Source organism: Triticum dicoccoides, chromosome 6B (genome assembly GCF_002162155.2).
Source record: "Triticum dicoccoides isolate Atlit2015 ecotype Zavitan chromosome 6B, WEW_v2.0, whole genome shotgun sequence".
Classification (NCBI taxonomy): Eukaryota; Viridiplantae; Streptophyta; class Magnoliopsida; order Poales; family Poaceae; genus Triticum; species Triticum dicoccoides.
This window is the reverse complement of record NC_041391.1, coordinates 719630417-719647402: the sequence shown is the minus strand read 5'-3', so window position 1 is coordinate 719647402 and position 16986 is coordinate 719630417. Positions and strand designations below refer to the sequence as shown.

The 16986-nt window shown below is 48.5% G+C and overlaps 1 long non-coding RNA gene across 1 annotated transcript; it reads right to left on the bottom strand.

Annotated features, from left to right (window-relative positions):
* Window positions 1-8147: 8147 nt before the first annotated feature.
* LOC119325283 lies at window positions 8148-9157 on the bottom strand. Its single transcript, XR_005157444.1, has 2 exons — window positions 8939-9157; window positions 8148-8814 (listed from the first exon to the last, which is right to left on the bottom strand). It is a non-coding gene; the product is annotated as an uncharacterized LOC119325283 (long non-coding RNA).
* Between the last annotated feature and the right edge of the window lie 7829 nt (window positions 9158-16986).

The following is a 16986-nucleotide window of genomic DNA, read 5'->3' as shown; positions in this document are numbered from 1 at the left end:
GATAGGAAACTCAGATACATGTCTGGTACATAGACAACACCATGTCCCTAGTGAGCCTCTAGTTGACTAGCTCATTGATCAATAGATGGTTACGGTTTCCTGACCATGGACATTGGATGTCGTTGATAACGGGATCACATCATTAGCAGAATGATGTGATGGACAAGACCCAATCCTAAGCCTAGCACAAAGATCATGTAGTTCGTATGCTAAAGCTTTTCTAATGTCAAGTATCTTTTCCTTAGACCATGAGATTGTGCAACTCCCGGATACCGTAGGAATGCTTTGGGTGTACCAAATGTCACAACGTAACTGGGTGGCTATAAAGGTGCACTACAGGTATCTCCGAAAGTGTCTGTTGGGTTGGCACGAATCGAGACTGGGATTTGTCACTCCGTGTGACGGAGAGGTATCTCTGGGCCCACTCGGTAGGACATCATCATAATGTGCACAATGTGATCAAAGAGTTGATCGCGGGATGATGTGTTACGGAACGAGTAAAGAGACTTGTCGGTAACGAGATTGAACAAGGTATCGGTGTACCGACGATCGAATCTCGGGCAAGTACAATACCGTTAGACAAAGGGAATTGTATACTGGATCGATTGAGTCCTTGACATCGTGGTTCATCCGATGAGATCGTCGTGGAACATGTGGGAGCCAACATGGGTATCCAGATACCGCTGTTGGTTATTGACCGGAGAACGTCTCAGTCATGTCTGCATGGTTCCCGAACCCGTAGGGTCTACACACTTAAGGTTCGATGACGCTAGGGTTATAAAGGAAGTTTGTATGTGGTTAACGAGTGTTGTTCGGAGTCCCGGATGAGATCCTGGACGTCACGAGGAGTTCCGGAATGGTCCGGAGGTAAAGATTTATATATGGGAAGTCCTGTTTTGGTCACCGGAAAAGTTTCGGGTTTTATCGGTAACGTACCGGGACCACCGGGAGGGTCCCGGGGGTCCACGAAGTGGGGCCACCATCCCCGGAGGGCTGCATGGGCCAAGTGTGGGAGGGGACCAGTCCCAGGTGGGCTGCTGCGCTCCCCCACAAGGGCCAAAGGCGCCTAGGGTTTGGGGAGGGGGCGCCTCCACCTGACTTGGGGGGCAAGTTTCCCCCTCTCCCCCCCTTGGCCGCCCCCCTAGATGGGATCTAGGGCTGGCCGCCGCCCCTAGGGGTGGAAACCTAGGTGGGGGCGCAGCCCCCTCTCCCCCTATATATAGTGGAGCCAAAGGAGCAGCCTAACACACGAAGGTCTTCTCCTGTTGGTGCAACCCTACCTCTCTTTCTCCTCATATCTCATGGTGCTTGGCGAAGCCCTGCTGGATCACCATGCTCCTCCACCACCACCACGCCGTTGTGCTGCTGCTGGATGGAGTCTTCCTCAACCTCTCCCTCTCTCCTTGCTGGATCAAGGCATGGGAGACGTCACCGGGCTGTACGTGTGTTGAATGCGGAGGTGCCATTCGTTCGGCACTAGGATCTCCGGTGATTTGGATCACGACGAGTACGACTCCTTCAACCCCATTCTCTTGAACGCTTCCGCTTAGCGATCTACAAGGGTACGTAGATGCACTCTCCTTCCCCTCGTTGCTGGTTTCTCCATAGATAGATCTTGGTGACACGTAGGAAAATTTTGAATTTCTGCTAGGTTCCCCAACATGTAGATTCGTTCCCGGGATCAAAAAGTAGTAACATATAAAGTATGACAGAGTCAGCAAAGTTATACATGGTGTGTTGACATGAGCATTAGTCATCTACAACTCAATTATGACGACAGCTATAGAATCCAATATTTGTGAGGATGGCACAATATTGTCAAGTTTCTTACCAGTGAAGATCTTGCCTTGAGCTTTCTTCTCATTTTTACATGTTATTTGCACATTTGTCCGATCATCTACTGGGAAGACAACAAAAAAGCCACATTACATCATCAGTACACTTTGATGGATATCCAAAAATACAATGGTAGTCTCAAATTGCGTCGGTGTTCTCAGCACTCAACAACTCAACGTAGGGATCCATTGTTGTGTCAAACAACAACAAAGCACTACTGAACTATCTCATATTCAAAGGATCGAGAAGAGGTGTCTAGAGGGGGGGGGTGATTAGACACTAAGTACCAAAAGTTGCAGTTTTTAACTTCTTTAAGTTCAAGTGGAGTTTTGGCACAAGTTTAACACTCACAATACATAACAAGCAAGCATGCAAAGAGTATATTAGCAGCGGAAAGTAAAGTATGCAACTTGCAAGAATGTAAAGGGAAGGGTTTGGAGAATTCAAATGCAATTGGAGACACGGATGTTTTTGTCGTGGTTCCGATAGGTGGTGCTATCGTACATCCACGTTGATGGAGACTTCAACCCACGAAGGGTAACGGTTGCGTGAGCCCACAGAGGGCTCTACCCACGAAGGGTCCACGAAGAAGCAACCTTGTCTATCCCACCATGGTCGTCGCCCACGAAGGACTTGCCTCACTAGTGGTAGATCTTCACGAAGTAGGCGATCTCCTTGCCCTTACAAACTCCTTGGCTCAACTCCACAATCTTGTCGGAGGCTCCCAAGTGACACCTAGCCAATCTAGGAGACACCACTCTCCAAGAAGTAACAAATGGTGTGTTGATGATGAACTCCTTGCTCTTGTGCTTCAAATGATAGTCTCCCCGACACTCAACTCTCTCTCACAGGATTTGAATTTGGTGGAAAGAAGATTTGAGTGGAAAGAAACTTGGGGAAGGCTAGAGATCAAGATCCATATGATAGGAATGGAATATCTTGGTCTCAACACAAGTGTAGGTGGTTCTCTCTCAGAAAATGTATGCTGGAAGTGTAGGTTCGTTCTGATGGCTCTCTCCATGAATGAAGATTGGTTGAGGGGTATATATAGCCTCCACACAAAATCTAACCGTTACACACAACTTGCCAATCTCAGTGGGACCGAATTGAGAGACTCGATCGGACCGATTCAGCAAATCTAGTGACCGTTAGGATTTTCGGTGGGACCGACATGCAACTCGGTAGGACTGATATGGTTAGGGTTAGGGCATAACGTAATCTCGGTGACACCGATTACACAAAGTCGGTGAGACCGATTTTGGTAATAAGCTAACCAGAGAGTTGGTCAGCCAAACTCGGTAGGACCGATTCGCTCATCTCGGTTGGACCAAAATGTTACAAAGAGGAACAGAGAGTTTGCATTGTAATCTCGGTAGTACCGATTACTCAAACTCGGTGAGACTGATTTTGGTAATGGACATACACAGAGATTACAATCCCATCTCGGTGAGACCGAGATCCCTATCGGTGAGGCCGATTTGCCTAGGGTTTATGGCAGTGGCTATGACATCTGAACTCGGTGGCGCCGGATAGAAAGAATCGGTGGAGCCGAGTTCGACTTTTGGTTTAGGTCATATGTGGATGTGAGAAAGTAGTTGAGGGCTTTGGAGCATATCATTAAGCACTTTGAGCAAGCAAGTCATTAAGCAACACCTCATTCCCTCTTGACAGTATTGGCTTTTCTATAGACTCAACCGAACGAGCGTGATGAGCAAAAGTTGGACGAAGATCGTCATCACGAGCGACGTAATACGCAAAACGAAACGTTTCGTTTTCCTCGCAAAAAAAGCGTTCCATTTCTTTTAGGCAGTAGAGATAGAGAAGAGATGTCAAAATAGTACTAATTGTTAGAGTATCTATTTTGGAACGGAGGGAGTAGATAATATTGTTAGAGTATCTATAGCCGGACGCCTCAAACCCGTCTCAAACGTCCGGGGCGGACGGCCCAATCACTGACCGGTCACGAAAATTCGACTCAGAAGACGCTTCAAACGGGCCTCAAACGCCCGGCCTGACCGACACCCCTCATATCCAGCCCAAATATATGGCAGATATGAGGGGACGAGACTTGCTTGCTCCCTTCCCATGCTCCCATCCGTGCTCCCACATACGTGGCTTAATTTGATTGGAAGAAAATAAGACCCGGCCCCACCCCCTGAAACTTAGGGGGGAGATGATTAGATTAGAAAAGAAAAAGAGGAAGCCGTAGGATGAAGTGGGAGCACGGATGGGAGCATGGGAAGGGAGCAGGCAAGCCGGATCCGATATGAGGCGCCCGGGCGCGTAGGCCATGTCGGAGCCAGCCCATGATGGCCCACTCGACCCCACATATATTTCTCCTCATCGGCTTGCCGGCCCAAACCCTAGCCACTTCACTCCACTCCCCTCCGCCACTCAAACTCACCTCCGGCGATCTCTGGCATGGTGGACAGCGGATCCGAGTCTTTAGCTCCAGATCCATCGACCCTGAGCTTACCCCACGCAACCCCAAGGAGGAGATGGTCGTCCAGTTTGCGCTTCGCTGCTCCTGGGAGGAGGCCCGTGCGAGGCAGCGTGCGGACTCCTTCCGTCCAAAATCCATTACAACCATCCAAATGGTGCATGGATTCGGCTCTAGGTGTGTCATCACTGCCTCACCGGAGGTGGTGCGGTCCAACTGGAGCCCAAACACGGTGGCCAACGCGCAATGCCCCCGTTGGCACGCGGAGCAGCAGGACGCACCATGGGCGTCGTCTGGTGCAAACATGGTACGGCGTGCCGGACGTGCGAGGCAGCGGGCGTGGGAGACGGCAGCAGCCCTCGTGGGGGGGGGGGACGTCAGTGAGGTAGCGGGCGTGGAGGCAGCGGTGGACGTCGGCGAGGCCGAGTTGCACTCCGGCGCCCCTTATGGTGCACCAGTCCAGTTTTCGCAACCGCGTCATGGTGGATGTCGCCTGCCAATCTTAGAACGGATCCACCATCAATCTGACATCCCCAATACCGTCTGAATTTTGGGCTGAAAAAGTAGGGCATGAAAGACGGCGGCGCCTTGAGTCCCGTAAGCTGGGCGACGGTGAGTTCTGCATCGCCTGGACCATCGGGATCAGCGAGAACAACTCGAGAATACGGTAGCGGACCATCTTCCTGATGGGCGTCAAGTTCGGCAGGACCTCCCCGTCGGCTCCCCTCCGCCTACTCCACCACAAGGCCTGTGTCTACGAGTTGCCACACCGTGCTCTCATGGCCTACGCTCTTCATGCTGATTGATTTACATGAAGATATTTTTGGTACCAACAAATCTTCTATCATTTCCTCTTCACCGTGATTTGTAAAGTAGCCAACTGTGTGTACGTGAAGATACCTAATGAAGCAACTCTAGAATATTCCCAAAATATCACCTTAATTTTCATTATATTCATCTTCAATCATGGCGGTATAAAACAAAAAAGATAATAAAAATTACAACCATGTCCGTGGACCACCTAGCGACGACTACAAGACTGGAGTGAGCCGAAGGCACGCCGCGCACCGTCATCGCCCCTCCCTCACTGGAGCCGGGCAAACCTCGTTGCAGTAGACAGTCGAGAAGTCGTCATGATAAGGCCCCATAGAACAAGCACACCAGAGTAGGAATCATCACCGATGAAGAAAGTCATAAATCAGAGGGATCAAACTTGTAAACACTCAAACGAAGACGAACGAAGACCGGACCAAAATAGATCCACTCAAGACTAGCACCGACCGAATCCAGCGAGATCCGACGGAGACAAACCTCCATACGTCCTCCGACGATGCTAGACGCACCATCCGGGCGGGGATAGGATGTGGAAGACATTATTCCTACTAAGGGACATCGCCGTCACCACACAGTCTCAGCCAAGATGCTGAATCTAACAAGAAAGAGAACAGGGTCCCTCTCGCCGGCGGGGGTGCTAGATCCTCCGCACCTTCATGGCCTAGAGGCCCTATTTTATGCACTCTTTTAGATCCACTTGGTGATGATGGTTTTTCTATCATCCGCCATTTCTTACCATCTGATCTACATCTAATCCATGCGAGGTAAGTTAGCATATTTTTGCAAAATGACCCCTACCACTCTGATCTACATCTGCAGAAAATCCCTTAGTCTCTCCATACAATGCCCATCTCTCCCCATCTGATCCCATCCAAACATATATGGGGCATAAATTTTGGGAAAACCCAACATAATTTTAGTGATATATTTACCAAAAATAAAGGGAAGCATTGGCGCAGTGGTAAAGCTGCTGCCTGTGACCACTGGCGGAGCTACGGGGAGATCAAACGGGGTCACGACCCCCCCTTTGAATATTGCAAAATGGTAATTAGTACTAGTAATAATACACACCACTTTGGCCCAGCCGTTCACAACGTAGCGCAGCTGCAGCTTGCACCACGCACGAGATCAAAACAATCGTTCTCTCATGCACGCTACTGTCTCCATCGCACATCCTAATGACTGCAAGTCAGCAATCGACGATCGCCCACGATGATGACGGCGGCATGTCCGCCGGACTGCCTGAACCTTAAATCCTCAATGTTCTTCTTCACAAATCACAAGGGCTATGCTCCCGGAGCTGCACGTCGACGCCGGCGGTGCCGGACTGCCTGAACCTCAAATTCTCAATGTCCTTCTTCACAAATCACAAGCGCTATGCTCTCTGGAGCCGCGTGTCGACGCCGGCGTGCCTCTACTCCCTAGACCTGAAGCCCCAAGTGCACCTTGGGAATTGAGATGTGGTGGTAATTTTTTTCATTTAGATTTCCAAAAATTAGTTTGTCATAAGTTGTATTTGTGTGAACAAATTTACTGGTCCAAAACTATCTCTTACTATATCTGTTCTATGACTTTGCTTTTTTCATGCATATTGTGCCTTCTTATATATATTTGGCCCCCCCTTGTGTTTTGGTCACGCTCCGCCACTGCCTGTGACCGTGACGTCACTGATTCGAGTCCTGGAAACAGTCTCTTGCAGAAATCTTCTATATCTAAATAGCTAGCCCCCACTACTAGATTTCTCTACACATGCGTCCTTTCGCACCACCTCAATTATTTACAGCCTTCCGATCAAAATTGTCTGGCATCAAGGAGTCATGCATGTGCTCATAAGTTACTTCTTGCAATAATGTAAATTATGCCACCTCATTGGTCATGTATGTCTTTTTTCCAATGCATGCATGCATTTTTTTTCATTAACCTATCAACTCAAACAACGCCACTTCATCAATCATGTCTTCCTTTTGTGGGGATTTTTTTTCTCTTTTATACATCATTTTGTCACACACACTTTTTTTATGTTTTATCATTTTTAAATATGTAAAACTCTTATATTTGTTTTCATTGGTTTTAAGCACTAAATTATGCATTGGTTTTAACACGGTTCCCGCAGCAACGCGCGGGGCATCATCTAGTGTAAGAAAAGGTTGTGTACAAAAGACCAAAAATGGTTGCACTCTTCCTCAAACCATGTGCAAGTGGGAACTATATGCATCAGGCCGCCCCTTTTTTCATATACCAAAAAGTAGAGTGATCGTGTATTAGTCTATTTTGTGTGGGTTGCAATGCACGGGCACTTTGCTAGCCTGTAGAAAAAATGTCACTTCAAATATTTCGGAGATCTGTGTCGCCCTGACGGCAATCGCCGCCCGCCGGTGACACGAATCACTGCCGGAATAGAGCAGCGGGCCGCCCCGCGGCCGGCCGAAGGAGCCCGAGCAGCTCCACCACGCAAAGCCCGTGACGCCAGCACGAGCCTAGCCACCTTAGCAACTCCCACACGGAGTCGGCCGAACCGGAGCACTCCATTGATGGCCACCGCTCAGCAAGGACCATGGTTTTTTACTTTTAGATTGGCGAGTGATGGGCGCCGGTGCGCCGGCCCAAATTTGGGCCGGTCATACCAGCATCGTACGATTAAACAATCAGCAGCCGCACGATTCACTTTTTCCTTTCCCTCGAATGTCTTCTTTTTTTATAAAAAGTTTTCATAGATGACGACGCGCCAGCCTCGAAGCATCTCCCCCCGTGTCTTCCCTGTCGCTACCCTCGCCGCCGGTCGCCGTCGTCGTCACCGGTTGCCGACGTCGCCTCCTGCGTTTCGCGCCAGCAACGTGACCCTGCGGTTCTAGCTCCCTGTAGCGACGATTGCAGCTCGGTGGCCGATGCTCGCCGGCTCGTCGGACCCGCTCACCGCTCGCCGTCGCCGCTCGCCGGAGCAGCTCAGTGGCGCCGTTCGCCGGGCCCGCTCGCCGGTTGGATGGTTGCAGCAAAAATCAGTTACTGAAAAAACTGGTCCCAAATCTGCTTCAAGCGGTTCCAGCAAAATCAAATGCTCGTTGTAGCAAAATCAAAACATGGTTCCAGCAAAAAAGCACAAATTACAGCACAAAAAAATAAAAATGCCTCGTCACCGCACCTCATGAAGAAATTTCATTCCAGCAAAAAAACTGTCTGGGTCTCATCTCCGTTGAAGCAAAAAATTCGCCGGTAGCAGCTATCCGTGTCCCGGTTCCAGCAAAAAACTAAGATGCAGCTCCCTATCATGCAGCTCCATCCATCCCGAATGTAGCAAAAAATTGCATCGGATCCAGCAAACCAAGGAAACGGTGGTAGCAAAAATTGCAAAACAAAAAAAATGAAAGTTGTCCCCCAGCAAAAGTCAAAAACGCCAATGTAGCAAAAATTCAAGCTTGTTCCAGCAAACCAGAAAGTCAGTAGTAGCAAACTTGCAAATTTGGCGGTGGTTCCAGCAAAACCAACCGCCTATGGTAGCAAAAATGATTACTGGTTCCAGCATCATCGGATGCCGGTTGCAGCTTTCCAGTCGGCCGGTTCCAGCAACGAGGTGTGCCGTTTCCTGCATCGCTGCCCCAGCCGGCACCGGTCTCCGCCGTCGCACACCATGGTAACGCAGCCGGCACCGGTCTCCGCCGTCGCACGAGGTGTGCCGTTTCCTGCATCGCTGTCCTGCCCTTTGGACGCTGCTCCAATATGAACGGCAAGAAAAGAAACATCAATCTTGTGCTTGAGCCCAACCTCATGGGATCCATGGCGGACTGCACATGGCATGAGAGAAAAAAAGGAAAAAAGCACGGACGAGCTTACCCCTCTCATGGATCTATGGAGGAAAAGTGTTGCGCGGAGCGGAGAAGGCAACAAAAACGAGCTCAATTTCATGGGGATTAGGTGTGGATTTTGGAGAGAACACAGGAAGGAGGAGGAGAGATTGAGAACTCAGAGACTGAAGGGCGAGCAGGACGAGGATGCCTCGTGTGGTCTCCAGAAAAAGCGAGGGGATAAGATGGAAGTGGTGGGTTAGAGATAAGTTCTGTGGTTGGTGGGCCTGGGCTGCCTAGCGACGCGAGCAAGGGGACCGGCCAAACGCTCGGCCGGTCGACCGGTTATAAATGTTTCCCTTTTAGATTTCGAGTAATTAAGGAAGACACTGACATATGAGCCGCTTGTGTGGCGTGCCAGTGCGTATGCCCCAATGTCAGCCAATGATGATGGAGGGGGCGACATACTTTTGCAGAAAACCCCTCCTTTGCGCAAAAAGCCCTCCTTTTAGCGCATATGTGGCTTCGGAAAATATAGGAACTAAAAAATGGTACCATCACCCGCAGATTAGCTCACACACTAACCAGTCGACCACGAAATAACTTTTGTTTCGTTTACAGACAAAAGGCTCTTTAACATGATGTTCAACATCAGCCAAACCAAGGAATAAACGGAATTTAAACATATTCACTAGCCGTCCAACACTGACAGTATAATCTCTGTAATAAAATGCTTAAATATCCACGTGTTACAAGTATTGTACTTACGAACAAAATAAAATTACTTAAAAAATTATGTATAATTTAAAAATATTCATCTATTTACAAAAATTATGAATTATAAAAAAATGTATAACTTAAATAATAAAAATATATTAAAAATTAAATTCAATAGAATTATTTTAATTATAAAATCATTTCAATAATTACACGCACATTTGTATATCCCAATGTTTACATAATTTAAAATAACCATATTTTAAATTTAAACAGTGGAACATACAAACAAATATTTCATGTAATTAAAATGATATTTATGAACTACTAAAAATGTATGTATAATTTAAATACTACAAATATTTCCAAAACTACAATTCAAAAATATTATTTTATTGATCAAGGCATTTCGGTAATTTAATTCCACGCACATTTGTATAGCTCAAGCTTTAAATTTAAATGTTTTACATTTATTAACCATCATCTGTATGTGTAATATTTTTTAAACACAAATATTTAAACACAAACTTATTGCCTACATTTTATAAATATCTGAAATCTTTTAGTTACCTACAATTTACTAAAACATTACATAATAAATATATTTATATTTTTATTTACTAATCATCGCCTGTATGGATAACATTATTAGCACATAAATAAATTACTTTTGTTAAATCATGTATTATTTTAGAAATATTCATCTATTTAAGTTATTTTCTATGAAATATTTTTTTATAATTAAAATAATTAAACTATTTTAAAAATTAAAATTCAGTAGTATTATTTATTTATAAAAGCATTTCAATAATTACACGCACATTTGTATAGCCCGATGTTTATATAATTGAAAATATTCTTATTTTAAAATTAAACAGTCGAACATACAAACAGATAACTTACTTCTGAAATTTTTCATGTATTATTTTACAAATATTTCATGTAATTAAAATTATATTTATGAACTAAAAATGTATGTATAATTTAAATACAAAAAATATTTTCAAATGTACAATTCAAAAATATTATTTTATTTATAAAATCATTTTGGTAATTTAATTAAACTCACATTTGTATAGCTCATGCTTTAAATTTAAATGTTTCTCATTGACTAACCATCGTCTGTATGTGTAATATTTTTTACAAACAAAACATGAACACAAATTTATTACTTACATTTTACATAAATCTTAAATCTTTTTGTTACCTACAATTTACTAAAAAATTACATAATAAATAGGTTTTATTTTTTATTTACTAATCATCGTCTGTATGGATAACATTATTACCACATAAATAATTGAACTTTATTACTTACGTTTTAAAATAATTTTAAAAATAGTGTGTGCACCATGGGCTGCAGTATCTGCAGCCCATTTAAGCTCCACATGTGTCTTCGTTAAATACATACATATAGATGATTTGTTATCCACCTCAAAAAAAATTTGATTTGGTATCCCTTAAGACATCTTGCCGTCTTGTTGCTGGCCGCCGCGCTCCCTCGCCCTAGCCGCCGCGTGCCCTCGCCACGCCAAGCTCCGCCCGCGGCGGCGGCGACCGGCTGCAAGTGCGTGTGTGCCTGGACAGGGGCTACCACGTTGCCGACGAGCTGTGGCGTCCACCAATCGGCGTGCTGGTGCTTGGCATCGTCGAGCTGTGGCGCAACGGCGGCGGCGGTGAAGAGCGTGCATCGTCAGCGTCCACGGCAGCAAGTCGCCGGAGCCGACGTCGGTGCTGTACAACCAGAGCCCGAGCCCTTCGACCCCTCCTTCCTGCCCCCGCCCCCTCTCCACCCGCCGCAGGAGGCCGCCTTCTCGCTCCCGCAGCTCCCGCCGCAGCTCTCCGTCCTGGCACCACAGCCGCAGCTCTCCGTTCCCCGTCTCCACCGCACCAGGCGCTGCCGGGGGAGGAGATGGAGATCTGGAGCCCCAGGCGGTGGTAGACGAGCTCCTCGAGGCGGCGCGCGCGAGATATTGGTCAATCACTGGCTCCCCTCGTGGCCCGCCCCGCCGGGGCACCCTCCCCTGCTCCACGCCGCCGCGCTGCTGCATCGCCTCCTCCCGCCCGCAGCCAGGAGCTCAGTCGTCTCGCCGCTCGACGTCGCACTCAAGCTCGCTGCGCTGGTCGAGTTGCTCGACACGCCCGGCAAGCCGCGCTGCTCCAGCTCCTGCTGCGGCCCAGGGCGGAGCGCTTGGTCTCTGGTGGATGGAGTCCGCGGCGGCGAGCAGGAGGGCGAGCAGCGCCGTGGCGAGGGCGGCGAGCAGGAGGGCTGAGGGCGGAGGCGGCGAGCGGCAGGCGAGGCGAAGGCGTGCGGTGACAAGTGGATAATTGCGTGGGCGGCAACGAGTGGACATTTTCTCGTTCCCAGCAAAATAATCACCGACAGCCCCCTAGGAGGCGAAAAAATGCCTCCTGGGGGGCTCAACGGGTGGAGATGCTCTGAGTTGCTTAAGGGTAATGATGGTTCAGACTCTTGAACCATAGGGTAGAGAAGAATAATGAGGTATACAAGCAAGAGAGTCAGCAGCAGCAGCAGATGCCACTAATAACATTTTTTTGAAGGAGCATGATATTCAGTCTCCATTAATTAATTAGATCAATGCCGCCCACTGACGAAAATGGGTTTTCCCCCGCTTTATATTATAAATCAACCGCACCAACATGCATCCACAAGAGACGGTTAGAGTTGAGTCCGTCCCTAGGGTGACGGTTCGCGTACGTTCCGTCGATCGCGGGGCGATTAGGGTTTTGGTCGTCCGCTTCCATCTCCTCCAGATTGCGGAGGCGGTGATCGTCCTCGTGCTTGTTTGATCGCGCATCTCCTTCGACGACGCGATTCTCCCATCCATCCTTTCCCACCATAGGCCTTCCCTGTGCTCCCTAGGGCACAGGGTCGTAATACACTTCGGAAACCCTAGGAGGAGTACGGAGGAGGCGTCGGGTGGAGAGCAGGAGATGGAGGTAGTAGCGGGGCTACTGGGAAACCTGAAGCTCTCAGAAGAGGAGAAGAAAGGAGTTAAGATCCGTCTAGGGGGGAGAAAAAGGGGAAGGAAGCGACGGCCCAAGCGGTAGGAAGAGTTGTTTCAGAGAAACCAACTCACCCTGATGCGATCTGTCTCTCCCTGGGATGGATCTGGTGCCCAATTAAGGGTATTGACTACAAGGAAGCTGGGGACAACAGATTTGTGTTCACGTTCAAACAAGAGTCCGGGAAGAGGAAAGCACTAGAGGACGGGCCGTGGATGTTCGACAAAGAATTAGTGGTTGTGGAAGACTATGATCCGGGCAAAAGGATTGAGGACCACGATTTTAATGAGATCCCGATATGGGTGAGGATTTTTAGCCTCCCCCTTGGCATGATGAATGAGGATTCAGCGGAGGTGATGGACAACATCATTGGGCGTTTCATGGAGGTAGACGCAGGAGCGGATGGGAGGGCTATTGGGAAGTTCTTGAGGGTCAAGGTCCGAATGAACATTGAGAAACCAGTGATGAGAGGCTTCACTCTTGATGATAAGGAGGGTGGGGGTGCAAACAAGAGGAAGAAACGGATGAGCATAGATGGTAGAGAGGAGGAGGAAGAAGGAGAGGGCTTGTGGTGCAGATTTGAGTATGAATTTTTACCAGACTTCTGCTATACGTGTGGAACAATAGGACATGTGGCAACGGACTGCTCTATCAAGGTGAAAAAAGGGGAGAGAGCTCAGTTTGGGCCGTGGCTGAGAGAAGATGTTGGGAGGAGGAGGTTTATGGGGGAGGACGAACGGAGCTGGAAGACGAGGGGTGGAGGAGGTGGAGGGGGAGGAGGTGGAATCAGGCACTATGGCTACAACCGATCTGGAGGACGGGCAGGAAGTGGTAGTGGAAGCGACAGTCTATCATGGTGCAAGAGTGCCGGCCAGGACTTGGGTGGCAAAGGAGGTGGGGAAGGAGTAGAAGAGGTGACCAGCCCACCCAAGCTGAAAGACACGGTAGCACCACGTGGGGGAAACCTTAAGAAACTGGATATGGAGGGAGGTGTGGTGCAGCAACAGCAGGAGAAGAGAGATTCCAACAATGGGAAAAAGGTGGTGGTGCATGAGCAGAGTAAGGCGGTGGAGGGGGTGCGTGTCGCCCATGGGGGTTCGATGGCTGTGGAATCTAATGATGGGGAGGAGGTACTCGCAACACGGGAGGAGGAGAACATGGGAGGGGGAGCAGGAGCCGAGCCCACAAAGGAACGACAGCGGGGTACATTCAAACGGAGGACTGGTGGTGAGGAGAAGAGGAGGGCTTCTGCTATGTGTAGCGAGAAAATCGTGGGTCAGAAAAGAAGCCAGATGGAGATCAACGAAGACTTGGAGGGTCAAGCAAAGAAGGGAAAGATTATGGAGGATGTGGGGGTGAGTATGGTGATAGCACAGGAGGAGGATGGGAACAAAACAACTGAACAGATACCGGCCGGGTTTCTCAAGCAGTCCCGCCGGATGCAATGAAAATCGTCAGCTAGAACTGCCGGTGGTTGGGGAATGGCCCGGCAGTTTGGTCTCTTCTCGAGTTGGGAAGAGTGGAGGACCCTGATATCTTGTTTTTATCGGAGACAAGGTTGTATGAGAAGGAGTTAGATCGTTTAAGGTGGAAGCTAGGGTTAGACAACATGTCAGTATGGAACCCTGAGGGGAGGAGTAGAGGAATAGCCATGTTCTGGAGGAGAGGGGTGGAAGTTTCTCTTAGATCATATGGAAGGAGGCATGTAGATGTGGATGTGAAGGAAGGAGATGATCCGGTGTGGAGGCTTACTGGTATGTATGGAGAGTCGGCTACAGGGAGAAAGAAAGAGACTTGGAGAACACTAAAAATCCTAAAACAGCAGCACCAACAAGGAAGGCCATGGCTGTGTGTGGGCGACTTTAATGAAATATTATCGGAGGTAGAGAAGGTAGGAGGTGCCCCGAGAGCGCAACACATGATGGACGGGTTTCGGGATGCTTTGACAGTGTGTGAGATGAATGATCTTGGTTTTAAGGGTGATATATTCACATGTGGGAATCACAGTAAAGATGTGAGCACATACATTTGCGAGAGACTTGACAGGGCCGTCGGTAATGAAGAATGGAGAAAGCAATTCCGGAATTATGCAGTGATCAACGGCATCCCCCGACACTCCGATCACAGGCCCGTCATTGTGCAAACGCAAGGAGCGAGTAAAAGGTGGATGAATGGGGACCGTGGTTTTAGGTTTGAAGCACGGTGGTTACAGGAGGAGGGTGTGAGGATGTTATTCGGGAGGCGTGGGAAAGGAGTTGGGCAGAGAGGGGGGAAGGCGTGGCAGCTACTCTAAAAACAGTGGCGGAGGCGATGCGGGTGTGGGATAGAAATGTAGTAGGGGAGCTGGAAGGGAGGTTGAAAAAGCAAAAAAAATGATCTAGAGACGTGCATGCTTTCTAGAGTATCACAGGAGAAGATTGTGGAGGACGCTAGGCTGAGGTGCTTGGTGGAGGAGTTGGAGGAGAAGAAGAACACCATGTGGAATCAGCGGGCACATGTCTGGTGGCTAGTAGATGGTGATCGAAATACACGATATTTCCACCTCGTGGCGTCAGGAAGGAAGAAAGCTAATGTGATCAAAGAACTGAGGAGGGAGGATGGGTCGGTCGTGGAGGAATGGGATTTGTCTAACTATGTCTGCTTGTTTTTTCAGGATCTTTTCTCCTCATCGGTGGGGGATAGGGCCCATGAACTGATCGACGGTCAGCCCCCGAGTAACACTTGCCATGCGTCGCACCCTTGATGCGGAGTACACTAGAGAAGAGATCAAGGCAGCACTGGATCACATTGGCGACCTCAAGGCACCTGGTCTGGACGGCATGCCCTCCGTTTTCTTCAAGCGACATTGGCATTTTATGGGTGATCAGGTGGTTGAGGAAGTTCTTAGGGTGCTGAATGGTGGTAATATGCCCGCAGGTTGGAATGATACTCTTGTGGTTCTTATACCCAAGGTGAAGGACCCCTCCAGAATCAAGGATCTGCGACCGATCAGCCTCTGCAATGTCGTTTACAAGCTCATCTCGAAGGTCATAGCAAATCAGTTGAGGGTGGTGCTCCCGGACCTAATCTCTGAAAACCAGAGTGCCTTCGTACCGGGGCGGCTTATAACGGATAACGTTCTGATTGCCTATGAGATCTCGCACTTACTGAGCAACAAGAGGAACGGACAAGAAGGGGTGACAGCGGTGAAGGCTGATATGAGCAAGGCGTACGATAGAGTTGAGTGGAACTTTCTCCAAGCAATGTTGACCAAGATGGGCTTCAGTCACCGGTGGATAAGCCTTGTCATGAATTGTGTGCGTACGGTGCGTTATCAGATCAAGGTTAACGACATCCTGACAGACCAGTTCTGCCCGTCGCGTGGCCTGCGTCAAGGAGATCCTCTGTCGCCCTACCTCTTCGTCATATGTGCCGAGGGTCTTTCTTATTTGCTGCATGAGGCTGAGCGGGCGGGCAGGATTTCGGGCGTCAAGATATGCCAAGCTGCGCCGAGCGTCTCACATCTGTTTTTTGCTGATGACTCCATGATCATGCTCAAAGCTAACCAGCAGGAGGCGATCGCCCTTAGGGAGATTCTGGACTTGTACGAAAATTGTTCTGGACAATGCATCAACTTAGAAAAATCTGCTCTTATGTTCTCACAGAACACTTCGGAGGAGTCCAAAGACGAGGTCAAGGCTGCGCTTGGCATTGTCAGTGAGAATTGGAACGAAAGATATCTCGGCTTACCAGTACATGTGGGTAGATCACGAAGGAAGGTGTTTGCGTACATCAAGAAGAACCTATGTGGGTGCATGAATGGATGGCAGGAACGACTGCTGGCCAAAACGAGCAAAGAAACTTTGGTTAAGGCTGTAGGTCAGGCTATACCGACTTTCACGATGTCATGCTTCGACTTAACCAAGGGCTTTTGCAAGGAACTAGACTCTCTGATGAACAAATTCTGGTGGAGTCAACAAGATAAAGAGAACACGATGCATTGCCAGTTGGGAGACTTTGACACAACCAAAGGCACTGGGAGGGCTGGGCTTCAGGAATATGTATGATTTCAATATCGCAATGCTATCATGGCAAGGGTGGCGATTTTTGTAGGACCCAGAGAGCCTATGTGCCCGCATCCTGAAAGCTCGCTATTTTCCTCATTGCTCTATTCTCGAGGCCGAGGCGAAAGAGGGCATTTCTTATTCTTGGACAAGTATATTGCATGGCCTAGAGCTCATTAAGCAAGGGTACATCTAGCGCATTGGGGACGGTACTCAAGTTAACATATGGTCAGACCTGTGGATCCCTAGGGCCTGGTCGCGTCAAGTTATCACCCCCAAGGGTCAGAACATCCTAACACATGTAAGTGAA